The sequence below is a fragment of the Momordica charantia genome, assembly GCF_013281855.1.
Source record: "Momordica charantia cultivar OHB3-1 chromosome 1 unlocalized genomic scaffold, Mcharantia_2.0 BLBB01000001.1, whole genome shotgun sequence".
NCBI lineage: Eukaryota > Viridiplantae > Streptophyta > Magnoliopsida > Cucurbitales > Cucurbitaceae > Momordica > Momordica charantia.
The window spans coordinates 1,626,060-1,641,640 of record NW_028275157.1 but is presented as its reverse complement, the minus strand read 5'-3'; the positions used below and the strand labels follow the sequence as shown (position 1 = coordinate 1,641,640).

General features: G+C 37.5%; 2 long non-coding RNA genes across 2 annotated transcripts in view; one reads left to right on the top strand and one right to left on the bottom strand.

The window, feature by feature from the left end:
* Positions 1–3,138: 3,138 nt before the first annotated feature.
* LOC148213064 (uncharacterized) overlaps positions 3,139–15,581 on the bottom strand; it is a 46,777-nt gene continuing 34,334 nt past the window's right edge. The window contains exons 2-3 of the long non-coding RNA XR_015790310.1: positions 3,454–3,611; positions 3,139–3,368 (exon numbers count right to left, since the gene is read on the bottom strand). This is a non-coding gene — a long non-coding RNA (uncharacterized LOC148213064). The remainder of the gene's footprint in view (positions 3,369–3,453; positions 3,612–15,581) is intronic.
* Positions 10,420–12,425, top strand: LOC148213065 (uncharacterized). The gene is made up of 2 exons (XR_015790312.1): positions 10,420–12,276; positions 12,381–12,425. It is a non-coding gene; the product is annotated as an uncharacterized LOC148213065 (long non-coding RNA).

Sequence of the window (15,581 nt, the reverse complement as noted above, 5' to 3'; positions counted from 1 at the left end):
TTTGACATTTTCATGCCCCTTATCTTCTATTTTGAGAGTGGGGGCTACTGTTATGGGAAAAGGAAAACAAAACGGTTCAAGCAACAATAAGGAGATCAGACTAAAGAGAAGGACACAAACCAGGTAAAATGACAGAAGTAATCGATCTGGGCCAACCCAGGTCAGCATGGGCCGGCCCGTCAGGGCCAACGAGACCTCGACGCCTAAGTGTTCTCGGCCGTTGGCTGAGAACGTCTAATGGTGCCTCTCTCGACTTTTGGGTCGTCCGACCTGAACCCGTCTTGTCTCAACTCTGAATTCGGATTAGGGCTATGAAGAATCATATGGGCCCGAGAGCCTAGGTTAGCTGAATACCCTAGGTTCAACTCAGGCAAACCCTAAGGGAATTAGGATTGAACAACCATAAATAGGGAGGATGCCAAACACCAGAAGGTACGTAAAACATATCCTACACTGTATACTTGATAACCCGAGATCTAACTTAGGCAACGAAGCCCCGTGTGGTAAAACCACACCGATCTTAGAGTGGTTTCGTTTTGCAGGTTGTATCGGTTCCTTTTCATGTCGAGAGGATTGGTGTGTTTGAGAGAATTCCGTGTCGCTAAATTACTGCATCAACATAAATATATAATGATAAACATCAATTAAAAAGTCTTTAGTTTTTAAAAGTTATATATGTTAATCCTTAAAAAACAATTTATAAATTTGTGACAAAAACTATATTTAATTTATCATTTCAATTCTCTTTAAGAAAAATATATAATTTCAAATAGATAATTAAGGATGATATTTATTAGTTAATTTTAAAACATAAAAATAAATATGAAGTTAAAATATATACTAATTTAATTTTGGTAAACCTTACTTTTTATAACAAAACACAGTTAGAATTTAATGTGTAGGGCACAACTATTACATTTAAAATGTAGTTTTTTTCGTTTTTTTTTACAAAATGAATTCACTGACATGGCAAACATTGAGCTTAGCTTAATTAGCACCTTCATCTGATAAAGAGGTCATGAGTTCGAATCTCCAACCCCTACTTGTACTAAAAAGAAAAAAAAGATCATGGAAATGTTTTTTTTAATGTAAAAAATTTATGGGCATGACGTAATATTAATGTTGATGCTGATTTATCGGTTAGCAGTATAAATTCAATACCAGTGTGATGCTCTGCTAAATGCACTATGATGCTCAAGTTATGATTCAAGTTGGGAGCAAACGAGTATGGAGCTCAAGGGTTACATTTTACTCGAGACTGTATTTCGAACCCTCACATGGAGTTATGTAAGGAAAAAGCGGCTTACCTTGATTAGGGTTACTCTTTTCATTATAAAGGAAGAGAGAGAGAGGTGAAGGATGGTTGACTAGGGTGTGGGGACCCTGTTGGGATTGTAAAGACTGCAAAAAAAGTCTCACATTAGATAGAGAAGAGAGTGATCCTTGTTATATAAATGTGGATAATTATCTCCATTAGTAGGACGCATTTTAGGTCAAACCAAAAGCAAAGTAGCGAGTGTTATGCCTAAAACGGACAATATCATACCATTATGGGAATGCTTAGACATACAATAACAAAGCTTTAGGTTTGTAGTTTCTTTAATGTATGAGTACGCTATCTGATTGCACCATTGTCTTAACTTCCACATCAGACGAATTTCTTGAAATGAGCAACGACTATATGAATAGTGTGGGTTGTTTGACGAAAGGATAAATTTTTGCTTGTGCAAGTGCAAGTCAAGGATGTGCTGATACAGTATGGATTACACAAGTTGTTGAAGGGAAGATCGAGTGAAGGTGCTATTTAAAAGTAAAGTGTTGATGGCGGTACTCTAATGGTGTCTAGCAGTGGTTCCAGCAGAGGTTATAAGAAGCTCAACATGAGAAGATGAAGATTGGGAGGAAATAGATTTTAGAGCTGTAAGCACAATACAAACAGGTTTGGCTAAGAATACTTTTGTGAATACACATGAAATTTCGATAGCCACAAAACATTGAGGAAAGCTAGAAGCGTTGTATCAGGCAAGGACATCTCAAATTGTAACTACCCGAAGGAGCATTTTCACACGCTACGAATGGAGAAAGGTACGAAACTTTCAGATCATCTGAGTATTCTCCATAGCATCATCTTTGAGCTAGAGACGATCTAAGTGAAGATAGATCACGAAAATAAGGCACTAAGGCTCATCTTGTCACTTTCACCTTCTTATGAGAACATGAAGCTAATCTTAATGTACGGGAATGATAATTTGAATTTTATGGAGGCTACTAGTAAACTTTTCTCAACGGAAAGAAGATTGAAGAGTGAAGGGTGTAGTACTTAACATGAAGATTTAACACTAGTAGCTAGCACTTGGAAGAGGAAGAAAGACTTTGTGTAAAAAAAGTTTGTTGCTAATGATGCAAACAGTTTAAGCAAATGAATAAAGACTATCCTAACAAAGTTGGTTTGTCAAAGCGATCTAAGCCGGATACTGACAGTGTTTCTCTAGTCAAGAAGATGATCAGTTCCTTTAAAGAGAGATAGAATTCATCCTCATGGTATGCCTTCTTTAGCACGATAAGGGATGTAATGTTGGCGGTTCCACAAGTTTACCCACGGGTATTGGCTTTGTTGTTATACTTGGTATGTGTGGTGGAAGGTGTACCATAAATTTTAACAGGATTTATCGACATGACGAGGAAGAAAAATTTTGGAAGACGACATTCCAAGTTGTCTACTATCTTATGGTGGAGTATATTATAGTTCTCTGAATTGAGAATAATAATTATTAGTGAAGAACATAAATGGAGTGGAAGTTGTGAATTCTTCAATATCTTGACAACATGGAACTTGGTGGGTTTTGGCATACTATATTAGAAGGGTAAATTATCTCACATTGGAAAAGTACAAAGAGGAAGTGTGCTCAAAGTGCTATTAAAGGAGCCCATGACATTTGGTTTTAATCATCCCAATTGAAACACTTTTAAGTCTGGTATACTAACTCTAGTTAACTGAGTGATATTTGCTTTAAAAGAGTGTTATGTGTAATTGGGGTCAAGGAGAGAAATTTGTGTGATGGTAATAATTTTTCACACAAGAGTAACTTTTTAATTTACTCAATACATTAAAATAAAAGTACCAATTGCTCCATAAACTTATTTCTTTAACTTTTTTAATCTCAGAAAGGAAATTGATTAGTTGTTAGAGGCTACAACTTTGTTGCTGTCTTCTTCTGAGTTAAGTTTATGAGAGTTGAAATTGAAAGGGTTCATGGATGTGCAGTAGCACAAATGATCATCACAGATACAAGTGTTGGGGTCAGTACAATCACTTGGAGAATTGCATGTGTAAGAGTTTGCTTTCAAGTCCAATGATTTACCTGCTTCTGTAAAAACACACACTCAAATCACGAAATGAACTAGCAAATTTTTTATAGTATAAATAAACTAAACTTTGTTACTAGTTCTTACCTGAACCAGATAAAGTCAGAAACAAGATCACTCCAACCAAGAAAGTGAACTTCATTGAGATCTTCTCGGCCATAATTATGGTATTTGGATGATTTCTTCCTTCTTCTTTCTTTTAGGTGTGGTTTGAAGATTTTGTGCTGATAATTTTGTTTGCTTTACTGTAGAAACCTTATATAATTGAGAAGTGCTCAATAGATTCAACTAGAAAAGGTAATAAAATCATATGAAAAGATAAATATGGTATGGTTGTTCAAAATGGAAGGTTATCATATCACAAACAGAAAAACGTATGCATGCAATTAATCTGTGTAATTTGCATATTTCTACAAATTACTAAAGAAAAAAACAAACCACCAACTCACAAATTTTAATTATTTTTTCTAAAACAAGAAACAAATAAATTAAAAAATACGATTTAATCGGTATCTTTTAACTTGTTTCACTCTTACGTTTGAAATTTTCGAATTCAATAGTTTATTTTTTAAAATTTTAAAATTTAATTTCTTTTTTTTTTTCAATTTTAATTGGGTGACTAAATTTTGGCACCCGGTTTAATAAATGGCTAGTAGTATCAGATTTTGTACAAAGAGTTGAACTAATTTTGAGAAGATTTAAAAAATGGACCATTTTCCAACTTTCCAATTAATTATATATATATATTCGTCGGTTCTCATTTGAAACCACCTATGATTTGAACCAACTTCATATTCTCACATTTAAAGGGATTTACCATATTTGATTTTATATCTCTACCATTTAAAGTTTAGTCTCAAGATAATCTCTCATTCTTCCTAGCTTTCCCTTCTACAACATCCCTTCAACCATTCAAATTGTAGACTTGATAAAAATAAAGTTGCACGCCTTGAGGATTCCCTTAACAGCAGTCAAGTGATCATATCCTAGGTTAGATTGATACTTACTGACCATCCCTACTGCATAACAAATGTCAAGCCTAGTGCACAACATAGCGTAGATCAGACTGCTTACTGCTGAAGCATAGGGTTTACGTCTCATATCCTCAACTTCTTGAGGTGTCTTAGGACATTGTTCCTTAGACAGATGAATTCCATGCCTGAAGGGCATTTTCTTGGAATACTGCATCGAATATCGAACAAGCATCTTGTCGATATAAGTTGCTTGAGACAGGGCTAACGTTTTGTTCTTACAACCCCTTAGAATTTGGATGCCAAGAACATTCTAAGCTTCTCCCAAATCCTTCATTTGGAACTCAGTAGCTAACTATTTCTTTATGTCAGCGAGGTATCCTACATCATTCCCAATGAGTAGGATATCATTCACATACAATACTAAGAAGCCTATTGTGTTGTTTACAATCTTCTTGTATTCACAAGGCTCATCAACGTTTTGGTCAAAACCATAAGATTTGATCGCAGGATAACACCTTATGTTCCAAGATCGAGATGCTTGTTTCAGTCCATATATGGACCGTTTAAGCTTGCAAACCTTTTACTCTTGACCTTGTGCTATGAACCCTTCGGGTTGAGACATATAAATACTTTCTTCAAGATTGTCATTCAGAAAAGCAGTATTGACATGTATTTGCCATATCTCATAGTCATAATATGTGGCAATCGACAAAAGTATTATGATGGACTTAAGCATAGCTACAGGGAAGAAGGTTTCTTCATAGTCCACCCCTTCCCTTTGTGTGTAGCCTTTTGCCACAAGTCTCGCCTTATAGGTCTGTACCTTTCCTTCGGCATCTCGTTTTCGCTTATAGATCCATTTGCACCCTATGGGTTGTACCTTGTCAGGTTGATCTACAAGTTCCCAAACGGAATTGAAGTACATAGACTCCATTTTCAGGTTCATTGCTTTGACCCATTTGTCCTTGTCAGTATCTTCCATTGCCTTTTTGTAGGTCAATGGATCCTCGACGCCATCATCAGGTATGACAACTTGGGTTTCAGTTAAACCCACGTAGCGGTCAAGTTGTGACACAATCTATCCACTACGTCAAGGCACCCTCAATACTTGAGGTGGATGTGACTGACGTGATGTACTGGCTTCATCGATAACTCTTGTTGTAGTGCCAGTTTCATCAACAACTTTTGTTGACGTGTTTGTAGCCTTTTCAGAAATCTCGTTAATCACTACTTTACTCCGTGGTTTATGATCTCGAACATGGTCTTCTTCCAAGAAAGTGGTATTTGTCGATACAAACACTCTGTTTTCTTGAGGATCGAAGAATAGACCACCTCTCGTCTTTTTAGGGTAACCTACGAATAGGCATACTTTTGAACGAGGCTCTAATTTCTTTGGGTTAGTCATGAGCACGTGTGTCGGGCATTCCCAAATGCGGAAGTGATGTAAACTAACTTTACGACCCTTCCATAGCTCAAAGGGTGTTTCAGAAACACTCTTTGATGGAACTACGTTCAAAATATAAACCGCAGTCTCCACTGCATAACCCAAAAACTACGCTCATCATTGATCGAACCATGTCCAACAGGGTTCTGTTTTTCTTTTATGATACACCGTTTTGTTAAGGTGTACCAAGGGCTGAGAGTTCGGACGTGATTCCATGTTCTATCATATAGTCCTGGAATCTCAAGTCCATATACTTTCCACCCCGATCAGATTGAAGTGTTTTAATGGTTTTACCAAATTGATTTTCAACTTCGATCATATACTCCTGGAACTTTTCAAGGGCTTCAGACTTATGTTGCATTAGGTATAAATAACCATACCTTGAATAATCATCAATAAAAGAGATGAAGTATTCATACCCTCCTCGAGCTTTAACATTCATCGGACCACAAAGGTCTGAATGTATAAGTTTTAAGGGTTCTTTGGCTCTATAACCTTTTCCAGTAAAAGGTCTTTTAGTCATCTTGCCTTCAAGACAAGACTCACATGGTGGTAAAGAATTGTCTTCTAACTCACTAAGAATGTCATTCTTAACCAACCTCCCAATCCTATTGAGATTAATGTGACCTAATCTTAAGTGCCAAAGATAGGTATTTTCTTTGTGAGAAAGTTTTTGCCTTTTATGTTTAGTTTTAGCATTTTTAAACAACTCGGTATTTAAAACTACTTTAGTTATAGTTGGTCTTTAGCACATACAAGTTGTTTTCAAGCAAAGCAGAACAAATATTAACACCATTTCTTGAAATGAATGCTTCATTTAAATTAAAAGAAATTGAATACAAATGTTCTAACAAACAAGAAACTGAAATTAAGTTCCTTTTAATTTTAGGAACTACATACACATTATCTAATAATATATACATATTATTGTTTGTAAACAACTTGAGCTCCCCTACCACCACAGCTGATACGACCTCTCCCGTTCCGACCTTGAGAGTCATCTTTCTGGTGTCAAGCTACCTCCAGGAACTAATTCCCTGAAATGAAAAATAAACGTGACTAGTGGCTCCTGAATCCAGGATCCAGGCGGAGTCATCGTCTCCACTAAACATATTTCCAAAGCCAGTAAATCATATTTACCTTCGTTGGCTTTTTCTTTTCGGCCAAGTATTTTGGGCAGTTGCACTTCCAATGCCCGTCCATATTGCAGTGGAAACATTTTCCTTTCTCTGCAACCTTGGCCTTGCCTTTCTTGGCAAAGGCAGCAGTGGAGTCAGGTTTAGACCCCTTACCAGTAGCCTTCTTCTTTTTGAAAATCTTATTTCGAGAAGAAGAGGGTGCAGACTTGGTTCCAGAGGACGAACCTCGGTTGAACCTCTTTGAGGTGGCAACATTTGCCTCCCCTTTCTTGTCCCTTACTTTTCATAAGAGACTGGTAGGTCTGCAGCTTATTTAAGAGCTTGATAAGAGTGTACTCCAGCTTATTCATAACCGCATTGCTACGGAATGGCAGGAAACTCATCGGAAGAGATTCCAGAATGAAGCTGACCTGACTCTACTCCTCTATGACAGCCACGTTCGACTTTGCCACGTTGAAGTGGACCATTAGGTTGAGAATGTGTTCTCGCACTGAGGAGCCCTCCTTCATGCGGGAGTTATAAATGAACTTAAGGGCTTTATGTCGAACTTGTGAGGATGGTTGACCAAACATGCTGTGCAGCGAGTCCATGATCTCCTTAGCGGTGAACATGTTCTCGTGCTTCTTAGCAAGCACATAATATATGCTAGCCAAGATGTAGACCTTGACCTTGTCATTGGCCTTGATCTATCTGTCATAGACGTGCGCACCGCCAAAGTGGCGTTAGGCGCAGGAGCTTGAGGACAATTCTCTTTCAAGACGAACCTAAGATCATCTATCACGAGAATACTGTTTAGATTCGATTTCCATTGTTTGTAATTCTCGCCGTTAAGTTTTTGCGCAGCTAGGAGTGCAATAATTGAAGTAGACATGCATAAAGTAAAAAAAAAACGTATATTAGTTTCATGCATTAGCCTTTAAACCCAATCATATTTTAGCAAAAGTAATTAAGTACCCCAACAAAAATGTTTTGCAACGACGCTTCAGTGATTTAGAGCAACAGCCACCATAGGGCAGACAGGTACTCCTTCACTGAATTGAGATGTTCTCAACTAAATTTTACACCAGAATAACTCTTATTCCTATAATATTTAGTCATCGTTCATTTGGTCAGGGCATTGCTAACTAGGTTAACAACTCCTCGTAAGTGTGACCCACCATTTTCAAACTTTAGAGGTTCGCCCCAATAATCCCGTCGTAGGGAAGGAAAATATTGGAGCAAAAGCTAAGAGACCCTTATCCATTTCTGGAGTTTGTCTTGGTTTTGATTCCATACAATGAACCGTCCGTAGGGATGGTTGCTCCAGGACGACACGCATGTCATGTATGAAACCTCAAGGTGCAAACCAATCGCGGAGACCGTAGGATGTGTTGTCACACGTCCTTCTCCCACTTACTATGAATATTATCTCCATTCACCTTGATATTGAACCATGCAAACACATTCCGTAGGGAGGCCGCGCCCGGGGTGACACGAGGCTTAGCATGGAACTCACAGTGTGAATATAAAGGAGAACGTGAGAGAGAGAGAAAAGTATGTTATATATACTTTGTATATCAAACATATACGTAGTATATTACATATTCTCTTTTACTCCCACTAAGTATTCTAAGACTAGGGTATATTACTTAGAGAAATCCTGATTAAGTGAAATTAACTAAGTAAATTTTTAGTTGGTCAAATATAACTTTTTATATTGGTAGTTGTACATTAATGTTTTAGTTTATTAAACATTTTAATAAACCAACAACATTATTGCATGTATATGAAATATTGACTAATTCAACCCTCAGGTCGATTCCCAGGTAGAGGTGTTCCCTTACGGTGAGCTTAAATACCTCAACCTAGACAGAACCTTCCTTAGACAGGGTTCCTTTATAGGCAAGATTTTATATTTAGTCTTTTATCATTTCATTTTAAACCTAGTTAAAACAAAATAAAAGACTACCCCCTAATCATATTAGAAGATATAACCTAAGGTGTAATTAATTTAAATCCCTTTAAAATTATTTAACTTAGACCCTATGTTTGCATGCAATTCTTTATTATAGATTTTAATTTCTATCTATCATATTTTATAACTCTTATAAAATTTAAGAAATTAAAACTATAATCATGCATTGCAAGCATACATTAGTATAACAATTATATTAATTAAAGTAATGTCATGCTCAATGCAACTTTATTTTCATCTAATTAATACAACACTTATATTAATCATGAAAATAAAACATGAATTCATACATTATAACATTTATAACTATATGATGCATTATCATACATACATACTATATATCAAACATACATAATATGCATGTAACCTATGGTAGGATTTTAAAACTATATGACATACAATATGCAATATGCTTTTAATTAAAATATACATTCATAATGCATAAAATAATTAAATACCAAAGTTGGACAGGTTTTTGGCACCCTAAGAAAGCAAAATTATACAAAAATTAAGAAAATGACCGCAACCGCCCTTGAACCGCGAACCGAAGCCACGAAAACACCTCGAAAAGCACCCGGGACAGCGCCTCGATGCCTTAGGGCAGCGCCGCGGCTCTATAGCATGGCGCCATGGCACTGCTGCATAGCGCCACGACGTTGTCTGCGCGGTCTGCTTCGTCTTCTTCGCTGTTTTCTGCAACTTTTCGCCCAATCTGATGCCACAAACAGCTTTCGAGCGACCCGATACAGAAACACAATGCCCAAAATATTGGGCCCTTACATGATCAAATCAAGAATTAAATTGCTATATACATGCCAAAAACCGGGAAATTTCCAACCTGCAAACCCATATTTCGAAAACAGGAAAACACCCACCAAGAACACGGATTTTGCTCCAAAAAAATTAGAACATCAACCTGGCTCTGATACCAATTGATGGGACGTGAATCCCGGAACGGAAGCGGATCATTGTTCATGAGTTTTTTTTTTTTAGAAACAAAATCAAACGTTCAAAGATGAAATATAGGGGAAAATGTTTTCCCTTACCTTTGACGAATTCTTCTTCAATGGTTCAATCTCCCAAACACCACCAAATGATCTTCCGAGCTATCCTCTGGGTACGAGATCGTTGCTTGTAGGAGCATTTTAGTCTTGAGCAAGAGGAAATTGAGAGAGTGTTGATCGAGAGAATTTCTTCATTGGGGATGGTTATTTTTGCAGAACCATTCTGCAATAACTACCTATGACGTAAGGAGTTCTCCCCACGTCATAACTGTTCCCCCACTCCCGTGCAATTAAGTAGGGGAGTGTTAATATTAATATTAATATTAATAATTAATATATATAATATATATAATAATTAATATATATATAATAATTAATATATATATATATATAATTAATTAATCATATTAATTAGTAATTGTTAATTAATTATTAATCTAATTAATAATCAATTAATATATATATATATTAAGTAAATAATTAACACTTAATTATTTATCACATAAATAGAATCATATTATATTGCATTTCTCTCGTATAGAACTATCTTATGCACATTATTTTTAACCTATAGTTTTAATATGAATCTTATTCATATTAATTTTAGTTGAATCTCATTCAAATAATTTCTCTCGTAATATATAGTTTTAATTTAGAATTAACTATATATTATAATGTATCAATATACATATATTCCCTTGAGTAATTTGAATATTTCAAAATTTTCCAAAAACTTGATCCTCGTTTTACCCGTTATGAGCTAGCAAGGGGACCTAATTGACCTACAGATTAGAAGCTCTAACGATACGAGATTAATCGGTCAAACTCATTGACTGAGTTAATCAACATTCGTTAACTACGGGTCACTCCACTAAAGACCTGCAGTTGCACTCTTCTCACTGTAGAATGTTTTCGTGTCCACAGATATATGACCATAAATGACAAGTCAATCCTTCACGAGTGCTCGTAACTCAAGTTGAGTCAAATTACCGTTTTACCCCTGAGTTACATCTTACTCCTTAAATAGCACTGATCTTCTAATGAACAACTCGGTTATGGTCCGACCAATAACCGGAAGTCCCTCTCGGGCCAATGAGAGGGTGGGGCCCCTTGTTCAAGTCCCGGAGTCAGCATTTAAGAGAACACTCATCTACTCCCCTAAAGTCGGAGAGAAGTGAATTCCATCTTGTGAAGTTATGTTCCCAGCTCCCCACTCAGTCTCGTCTCCAAAATGGTAGAAATATTGATTCAGCAACTCGGGCCACTCTCACCCATACAGATTAAAGGACGAGCCCTCATGGGCAGGAGTCCATAACTCACTCAGGATTGAGAATAAGTTGTTTGGTCATCCTATGAAATAGCAATCTGTTAGTCAATGGTATTACATCTAAAGATTGTTTATTTTGCAGTCCAATCTTATACAAACTCATTATATAGGATGCCCCCACTCGCATGTCTCCATGCAAACGACCTGGATCGAGTCGTCTGTAACATTTACAAAGTGGACCGTATCCATAGTGTTGCCAGGATAAGGTACCCAACCTTATCCATATACTATAGACCCTTTAGGTTATTCACGGGATATTATCCACTCGTATATCAGGGGTATATCAAATATATACCTCGTATATCAGAGGTATATCAAATATATACCTAGTATATCAAATATATACTCAGTATATATACTGTAACGCCCCGCGTTACTCAGGTTAGCTTGCCCCGAGTTCCGGAAAAATTTATAACAAAATGGATTTTTATTTATTGTTTTATTGATTTATTTCATTGTTATTTTTAATTCATTCATCAGTGATCTTATTTAATTTAAGTGTGACATCTCGACTAGTGTGTATTGTTACAGTTTTAGTGGTGAGTTAGTAGCGTGTAGTTATTTATCAAGTTACATTTAGTACGGAATTCCATTATGCGACACTTGTTTTGGATCATTGGGCCAATTACGAAACTCTATTATTGGTTTGTTTTAACAAGGAAGGGTTGGGTAAGTGGGCTTTAAACATAAGGAAAAGAACCCAAGCCCAAAGGAGTTAAAAGTTTGAAACAAGAAAAGGGAACCCTAGCCACTTGTTCTCCTTTTCCCCTTTTCCTCTCTTGTTGAAGCCGTCGGCCACCCCCCTCCACTCGGACCCTCCCTCTCCGACGCAGCAGCACCGACGGCAGCCATCTCCGGCGGACACAGCGGCGGCGGCAGCAGGTGCAGCATCGAACAGCAGCAGCGCGTGACGGGCGGCGGGCAGCGGCGGTGTGCGACGATCAGCGGCGGCGCGTGACGTTCGGGCAGCTGCAGGCGGCATCGATACACGCGGGGCTGTGTTCGCGGCGTTCTTTCTCCGATTCAACAAGCCTAACGACCTCGAACAACTTAGATCCGTGAAACCCGGTAACTTTTCTTTGACCCACCTTTGTTCGAAGTTAGATTTGGAGTACCCACACCCAAACGAAATCGATTTAGCATACCCACACCTAAGCGGGGTTGTTTTGTAGCAAGGGACATTGAAACGAAGCCGTTGGAGATCGTATTGGACGTTTTTCGCTGCTGCAAAAACGTGGACAGCAGCGTATTGGTGGTGTTCGGCGATTATCTACATCCGTTGAAACCCGATTTACGCTACCCACGTCTTGGCAAGCTAGATCTAATTTACCCACACCTATACGAAGTCGTTTTGCGGTAACGAGCCCCTTTGAACCCTCTTAAAGATGTTTTTTTTAAGGCTGAATAGTACATTTAAATTGCTGTATTTTTCTGTTTTTTTTATGCTTAGGTGTGAGGCCGACGCAACTTAAACACGTGGTTGGGTAAGTAGCACCAGGGGGCGAGTGCGTGCGTTATTTAGCGTTAACAGAATGTTCTTGATGCTGTTTTTTTTTTTTGGTTTTTTCTTGCTAAAATAATTTAAATAAGCATGTAAGGATTGTTGGTTTGAATTGTGAATTCTAGTGATCTTGTTGCCGTATTTCTATTATTGAACACTTTTAAGGAAACATGCTTCCTATTCTTGTTGTTGTAGGTGATTAGTAGATTCTGAACTGTTGTAGTTAGAAGTAATTGGCTCATGACGTTGTGCAAATGGGATGTAGATGAAATGCTAGCTTGGTTATATCGATAATTTAATTCATATTGTCTGGTTGTGAGCTGTTGGAAGAATTTTGTTTATTACGTGGAAAAGCACGTTTGTAAACGGTGCAGTGATTTAGAATGTGGGGGGGGGGGGTTTACTTGTAGGTGGTCACGGAAGGGTTAGTGAGGTGGTGGAGGGTGAAGGGTAAAGGGACGGGTTGATGGACCATTAACCCTGGCTGTTCTGATCTGGAAAATGCATATAAATCGCTTGGAGGTTCAAAGCCTTGAGTAGTGGCCTTGGGGATAAATGACAAGGCCAAACGACAAATTTTCTGTAAATGTGTATTGGGGTCTTGGGGATAAATGTCAAGGACCAATACGTTGGGAAGTCATCGGTACCTTGGGAATAAACGGCAAGGACCGGTGCACAGTTCAGGCCTTGGGAATAAATGGCAAGGCCGAACGTCAAGTTTCTGGAGAGGAGTATTGAGGCCTTGGGGATAAATGTCAAGGGTCAATACGACTCGAGGAGTTAGGCTTGAGGGATTAAGGAAGAGTGAAGCTTGCGAAGTAGTGGTGTTTGGCCTTGGGAATAAATGGCAAGGTCGGACATCAAGTACTGGAGAAGGAGGAGGTACGGTGACTTGGGAATAAATGTCAAGCTATTTGTTCGCTATCTCTCTCTGCTTATTTGTTTGCCTTGCTCTTGTTTTTGTTCTAAATGTCAAGTTAATTGTTCGCTATCTCTCACTGCTTATTTGATTGCCTCGCTATTGTTTTGTTCTTTGTGTTGTGACTGTGAGCATAATTTATTTTGTGCTAGTTAGGAAGTGCTACTTACGGAGTACCTTATGTACTCACCCTCCTTTTTTTTTTTGTACCTTTATATGTTTCAGGTGTGAACGGGGTCGACCGCGGTGATGACGTAGAGAGGGCTTGACCGAGGAAGGATCACTAGCTTAGTTAGTGAGGATCTTGGTTACGAATAGCCTTGAGATATATGTTATTGCTGGGTGTGAACCGCGGAGGAAATTTTGTATCCGTTAGAACTACTTTAATTGTTATGGATGTTGTTGGTAAACGCGTCGTTGTTGTCATTGGAGTTTAGGTGCACGGTTGTTTTTTTTACTTATTTAATAATTTTTGCCACTGAGGTGATTTTGAGATGTTGTTTTCTTTTAAATTGCCCACGGAGGGCGGAGTTCTGACAGTTTATGATATTTATATTTCTGTTAGAATGTATGGAAGTCGAAGCTTTATTTTATCTAAATTATTTTCCAGGAGGTTGCTTGTCTCGTGTTTAGAGTTAAGGTTAGCCAGAAGAATTATTTTAGCGTTGTCTAGGATGTTTATATGAATTCTTGGGGCGTTACATATACTGTCCCGGTTACATGAAAATAACCTTGAATGTTTAGTTTATTGGATTTTGGACAATGCAATACTATGAATTCAACAACAAATTTATTGAATATACATTTGTTTCTACATAAATACAAACTACAAGTTTCGGACAACACACCCAACAAATGCATTCCACTATAGATACTGCAATTAACCCCAAAATGGGAGTGCAACACCAGTTCAGATCACTGTAGATACTGCCATTGTCTCATAAATGGAAGGGCGACACAAGTACCGACCACAACTCACCATTAACACAAAGAATTCAAAGTAATGGATCCAATTCACCTTCATTCTTTTCCACCCAACTTTGTACTAAAAAAAATATGTGATTTCCAAGGTATGGAGAGGAAGAGAGAAGACCTTAGAATCAACTATGGGGTCACCCGAACAACTACATGCACTCATTTCGTCATTTCGCAACAAAGTTAATGAAGAAGAATCCAGCTACCATATATACATTCGTTGATACTTTAAAATTTAGATATATGTATATATATACAAAACATTATCCTTCAGGGACGTATTCAGCCCACGAAGTTAACACTAAAGGCAGATTTAAATACATTTTTATGGTAGTCGCTCTTCGTATCACAATGATTGTCGTGCAAAAACGGAGAGAATGGAAATAATAGGAAGAAAGCCTTCAAATAACAACGTTAGGAGCCCGATAATCATATTTACTCCCTCCCACCTAAAAAATTTAAATTTTAAATGTAAGAAAAAACTATTGAATTTCAAAATCTACATTAATAAAATTTTTAATAATTTTTTGCCCACAAGGGATAGTTTCGGTGGCTTGAGGTCTCAAGGAATGACTTCTTGCGTATCTATGGGTATGGAGACAAAGGGCCACCGACTCCTAGGTAATAAAAAAAAATTTGATAATTTTTTATTTATCTACTTTCAAATTTTGATTTCAAAATATAGAACATAAATTTTAAATTAGATTTTTGTTCTTTAAATTTCAGTTTAATTACAATTGATTTCCTAGGATTAAGTTATGTTTTTTCTAATCTAATTCTTAATTAGATTTTAGTTGTTTTAAATTCCTAAAATGAAGCATATATAAACACTAAGTAGGATGCGTGTCAACATTTGAGAGGCGCATGACCACATATGGTTACACAACGTATACTGGTCGTGGCAGGGAATGTGCGCCTTTGTCTCTCCGGTAGGGGTAGCACGCCAACCCGAGGCTTGCCTGCGACAAGCAATAGGCC